We start from the raw sequence: 6,615 nt of genomic DNA on the forward strand, positions 1-6,615 counted from the left end.
GGGGGTATTGGCTTTATATAGTATCACACACATGGGTAGTGTACAACTATTAAGGTGTGTGATGGTGTATTGTGTTCCTGTGTGCTTCACGCGCATATACACACACGCGCGTGCCGTCGCCCCGCCCCGCCACACACCGGACCGGACCGGGTTGGTTCGTGTCGAAGGGCGATGTGGGAGAATATCTCAGCGTCTCGCGTACGCGAGGCGACCTGGGCGAGGATTTTATTTATTTGTGATTTAATATTTTAATTAGAATTTATTTATCACGTATAAATAACTTTGCTTCTTTCAAAAGTTATAACCATTCGAACTCACTTTCAGACTTCGTGCAACTGTCTTGCTGGCTTGCTTTCACTCGAATTTAATGTGATGACTATTGGACATGCCATCTTCTTTCTTGAGCAAATTCCACGGGGAAAGAGTTTCGATAGAATTTAATAAAGGGTTTATATGTTAACTCCGTATCCTTATTATCACTGATTTTAGACAGGTCCTTGTTTCCAAAAAAGTATTTTCATTGAGATCTTTAGCCTTGAGCATGTACCATTTTGAAGCATCCTGGACCTTATTCAACAAAGGATTGACAGATTTAGGCATGATGACCCCTTTTCCCAAATAATTAAGCTTATTCTGGTGTATGTTTTAACAAATCTCATATTGACAGAAAATCAAATTCGATCAATAATAAACTGACTGAAACTAAACAAGGCTACGAGTGCTACCTAAACTTGGGTTGTGTTTGTACCTGGTGATCGGGGATTATGTGGGAAAATAAAATAAAAAGACCCATTGGGGTGGAGGTGTGTATATATACTTGAGTTAGAGACTTCTTTCCAGTTATGATTTGGATTTTGTATCCTCATTTAAAAATTTGAAATGTGTTTGAAATTGGATTTTATCTCAATTGATAATGGAAATCTGAAAGACGCTGCGATTTAATTTAAAATAAATTGATCAAATTATATAAAAAAACATTTATGGAAATTAGAATCATTAAATCAGTACAAGAAATCTCAAATTTAACAAAAAAAGTTGCCAACAAAAATCTATCTGTTAACAATTATCAACTAATTGCCGACCAATTTCAAACTTTTGAAAAGTATACACAACATCAACTGTTTCCAAACTGGTGAGTAATGAAACGTTTCCAACGAAATTTTCTGTTGGCAAAACCAAAAGTTATAACGGAATTACTAATGAATTGCCAACAGATATATAACTATAGAATACTAACAGGAAACTAATAGTTTACTAAGGGATTAGTAAAGCAAACTGCATGGTCCCATTTCAGCCCTATTTGTATTCCGTTAGTATTCGGTTAATAACTATGGATACGTTATCTTTGTTTCCTTACTAATCTGTTATGATCGTAGATCAGTATTATTTGTTCTATTACCGATCTGTTGCAATTCTATATCGGTCGTGCATACTACAACATTTTTGTAATCATACAACTGTTTTTTTTCGTTGTCTGAAAGGTAGTTTTTCCGTTGTCTATCCAACACTCGTGTGATCGAAGGTTGGACAACGGTTGTTAATACAGTTGTAATAAGGGAGATTCAACAACAGTGTTTAACACTGGTTACAATCTGGATGACACAACGATTGTTTTAGAAAAACAATTGTTGGAACATTTTTAACATGACAGTTTTCTTAGTAATAAACAACGGTTTATTTACGTCAAGAGAAAGTTCTAAATTTTCTTTCCAATTTTAAATATCTTTTCCAAACAACAGTTATTTTATCCATCTATTATTTATATAATAGAACAACAACAGTTTTTTTCAGAGGTAGTAATATAAGTATCTTTTAGACAACAGTTTTAGGGTGGTGTTATAATGCAAAAGAGATAACGAATTACTTTTCGGGAACCATTGAAGAAATATTTGTAACACAACAGTTTACTAAGTAATAGACAACAGTTTAAAAAACCATTATCTTATTAGGTATATGCATTTTGCATATCAATTTCATATTTAATTAAAACCAGCTGCATAAAAAACCACAAAAATTAGTCCCCTGCCAAAATAAAAATACCATAATCCATACCATAATCCAAAACAAAATCATACCATAATCTAGGCCCCCGCCAAAACAAAACCAATTCACTACCATACCATAATCCATACCATACCATAATCCATCCGTTCAACAATCCAAAACAACCAGATCTACCTACCAAACTACCAGCAATCCACCGAACACAAAATACATTATCGCAAGTCTACTTATCACCAACTACATACATAAAACATCCACTTTACGATAAGTTCAAACGAGTCTACTTGTCAACATACGATAAGTTCAAACGAGTCTACTTGTCAACATACGATAAGTTCAAACGAGTCTACTTGTCACCAACTACATACATAAAACATCCAGTTTATGATAAGTTCAAAAGAAAAGAAAGGCAAGGACCTAGCTTGCACAATGTTTCATAAAATATTTTGCAAACTCAACCCTGATCTCGTTGATGTCATCCTCAGTGTAAACCAGGTTTGATCTACGCAGCCACTGAAATATGATCCAAAATTTTGTATAAGTAACATGTTCTGCCCTTATAAGAGTAAATACAAAGTGGATGAAAAGACCCATAGATAGTCAATTGTCACCTTATTAGCAAAGTCCAGCTCCTTATCATGAATGATTTCCATCATGTATCGCATCACAAACAGGCCACAATCCTTGTTCCCGGTTTGCACTGGAACTCCCTAAAATATCAAACAAAAAATCATTTAAAATATCCAGTCTCCTTTAATAACATAATTAATATATGATCACAAAAATAAATAAATACCGCCATGTTCTCCCACAATACTTTCTTCTTCGGAACCTTTTTCAAATCCTCCTTGTACATTTTAATGGCACTGCAACCAAAACGAGATATATCAAAACACAAAATAACCACTACAAAATATGGTCGGACAAGATTTATAAGTTAAGACTTAATAATCAAATTTTATAATGTGAACTCTTACTTGTCGACAACATCCACCCATTCTCCATTTGCAATTCGGCGTTTAAGAGGTTCCATATAGTAGACTACCTCTGCGTCTGGATTGACAATTGTCAGGGTCCAGTGGTTGCTACAAAAAATAAACAGAGGTGCTTGTTAAATAGTAAAGCCTAAATTTGATGCTTTTTTGTCACTCAAACAACTTAAATATCATAAAAAAAATTACATTTCTATTGAATTAAAATCAACCTAAAAATTATTTAAACTCACTATTTGTGAAAAATAATCTAAAATGTGATACTAGTAGAGTGTAATTTACTGTAATAAACATGATCAGGTATAACATCAAAAATTGAAGGCTCATACTGATAAAATTTAAATTCCAGTAAATAAATCAACTTTAAAACTGAACCTATACAATTATCATCAAATTTGAACTTGAAATATTATGAGGTTGAACTATACAATTTCCCGTGTCTGAGAAACAAACCTAACATCTAATAACAAAATCAATTAAATACTGTAAGCCATTTGATTACTTTTATATTAACTTCAAAACTGTCAAGGCATTTGATTACGTTTATACTGAACCAATGCAATTAATATAAATTTCAACAAATATTATCGAGTTTAACTATACAATTGAACCCATTCCTTACAAAATTAAAGCTAAATTCTTGAAAAAATTAATAAAAAACTGGCAAGGCTTAACAGCTTAATAGCTTGGGATAGTAAAAATACTTACACATCATTGTACGGCAGGAGAAAATGCTGCCCTTTCCTAGAATCTTTAAATCTTGTACACAATTCACGCGACCTCTGCACTGCACTGCCACATCCAATGGCACCGATTGTGCCTAGATCTACAAAGCTAATCATGTTGACCATCTTATGCTTCTTCACATATTCATTCAAGAAGCTACAAATTAAATTAAGCAGTCCTTAGTAAAGATTGTCATATTTATTCCAAGGCTATATACTCCGAAAAAAAACTTTGAATGAAAAGCTTACTGAATAAAAAGGCAAATGACAGAGCCGGCCATTTCACCGCCAGAGCACACTGCATGTATATCAGATAAGAACATGATTTGCTTCTTTGTAAAGCCAAATGCTTCTTTGCTTAGCTCAAAAGAAATTGTTCGGCCACCACTCAAGGCTTCCTTTGCCCATGTCCACAAACGTTTCATTGCAGAAGGATAATTCGGACCAATTTGAACAACAAGCTCTGGTTCAACATCTTCAATTACTTTATACGTCTTCTTCATTTTCTTAGCACGGGCTTTCTTAGTTTTCTAAAACAATTGCAAATAAAAATAATTAAAAAAACAGACTAAACAAACACATAGTACATATATTAACCATACTAAACAAGCATTCTGACCTTGGCGGCCAAAACATGAGAAGTACTGCTATTGTTTCCTGCAATTATCATGTTTCTCGGCCATGCAATAAAAGTTCCCATGGCTTCTTGAACAGTCAAAATTTCATCCCCGATAGGGAAGGGAATCTTAGCATCTCCTTGAATGACTTTAGTGATAGACACCCTTGCGTTCTTTTCTCCAAGACTTACTCCATGGATAGTCTTCTCATGTCCTTCGGAAACGCGTACTTCATCAATTGTTGCACAAGCAACAATGTTGCTCAACGATCCAATAGCCAATCGGCATACAGAACCACCTGAAGAATCCACTTTCATTTCCTCAACAACCCTTCCATTATCATCCTCACCTGCCACCTTTTTATTATCCTCAAGCTCCACCGCTAAATCCACAAACAAATTATCTATCAATGTCACATTTTTATGATCACCTACAGCCACATCCACATCCACATCAACCCCACCCTTAGAGTGACAGCTTGCCTGCTGGGAATTTGGTTTCGGACTACCATCATATTGTACACCATTTTTCGATGAATATGCATTGTATTTTTCAAATTCAGCAGCCCAAAATGCATCTCTCTCTTTAATAATTTTTGGAGTCTCCTCTGCCATGTACTTTTGAATTGCCTCACGTACCCTTTCTTCCACTGTCCTCACTTTTTTTCCCTCGGAAGATCAAAATAAACCGACTGCTTCACATGAATTCCCTGACCACGTACTCTGCCTCCGTGCTCAGGCTTACCGAGCGCCATTGTTAACACATCATTAGTACCTTCAACTTTAAGCTTTCCTTCCTTAACCTCCTCCTTCATCTTTTTCTATAAAAAAATCAGTAACATTTTTCACCATAAGCACATACATCCTTTAAGCACATTCATCCTTTAATTAAAATATTACACAACTAACACCAATTTGTTTTTACTAGTTATAAGCACATTCATCCTTTAATATATTTAATTTAATAGATTCAATTGCAAGCACAAGAGACAACTTAGTTTACTTGGTGGTAGAGGGGACCTAGTAAGTACATTCATTGACAAACTAATCCAAGGATAAAAAATATTAAAATAAAATATTAACCAACACAGAATACAAAATCTAGACATTTAATATTATGAACCAATTTTCAATATAAACATGTGTATTTGACTCTCTTAGTGAACAGGGGATTATTAAAATATATAATTAACTACTAATATTAAATATGATACAATCAACATGCTACTAGCACTAAAGGCATACAAACAAATCCTAAGTTAAACTAGAGATCACTAATTCGAATTATACATTGTAATAGAAAAAGATAAACTATAGAAAGGCTTCATGTGTATATAATTTATTAAAATTTAACTTTTGAAACTTCAGTTCCTTATTAAAAATACACAAATATGTGCATCAAATAGAATGGACAATTATATTAATAACTTACAATTTCCTTGGCTTTTTCTGCAACTTCATCATTTAAAAAATTACCATCTTCGTCCATCCTTGCTAGGATCCAAGTGTCCGACCGATCTACTTCCTCTGCATCTGGATGAGATTCAGTCTACATTTACATGTAAAGGATCACCTTAGTAATAACATAAACATGCTTGTAAAATTAATATAAAGCAAAAAATGTGCTTGTTATTTCATTTCACTAACCCATTCATTCTCCAGATTAGCATAACCTTTTCGAGACATTCGATGTGGATATTTACTCAGCTTCCTTCTTTCTTGTTGTTCTTTATGAATTTTCTTCATAAAAAGCAGCAATAAGGTTAGAAGATCATAACTAAGTAAATATTAAAATGAATAAAGCTAAGTAGAAATATACCAGAAACTCAGGCGACGTGCGGTCAGCAACAAATATGTCCCAGTGTGATTTTTCTATAAAAGTAAAATCTGCAGGAGGATGTGCAAAAAATTGAGGTTGATCCAGATAAGGAAGAATGTAGTACTTGGTCAGCCGACATTTAAATTCCCTCCATTTTGCCCCGGCCGATCTGAATACCAACTTTTTTGCAGACTCAGGTACAACATAAGCCATCTACGTACATATACCAACAAATTTAAAGTTAAAAGGTGCTAGTTAATGAAGAACAAATAATAAGAATAAAAGTTAAAATGATGGAAGTTATTTATATTCATTTTACCTGCACACAGTCCCAAATTTTTGTCTTTGTCTCTTTAGGAACACATTTCCAAGAATCATGCCAGATCGGGGTTTTGGTTCTTGCCAAAACTCCAATATATGATTGCATCTCTTTACCTTCTTCACCATATGGCTCTCCTT

General features: G+C 34.0%; 1 long non-coding RNA gene across 1 annotated transcript; it reads right to left on the reverse strand.

The window, feature by feature from the left end:
* Window positions 1–2,462: 2,462 nt before the first annotated feature.
* Window positions 2,463–2,866, reverse strand: LOC141659646 (uncharacterized). The gene is made up of 3 exons (XR_012549844.1): window positions 2,801–2,866; window positions 2,616–2,714; window positions 2,463–2,517 (listed from the first exon to the last, which is right to left on the reverse strand). It is a non-coding gene; the product is annotated as an uncharacterized LOC141659646 (long non-coding RNA).
* Window positions 2,867–6,615: the final 3,749 nt, after the last annotated feature.

Source organism: Apium graveolens, chromosome 5 (genome assembly GCF_009905375.1).
Source record: "Apium graveolens cultivar Ventura chromosome 5, ASM990537v1, whole genome shotgun sequence".
Lineage (NCBI taxonomy): Eukaryota > Viridiplantae > Streptophyta > Magnoliopsida > Apiales > Apiaceae > Apium > Apium graveolens.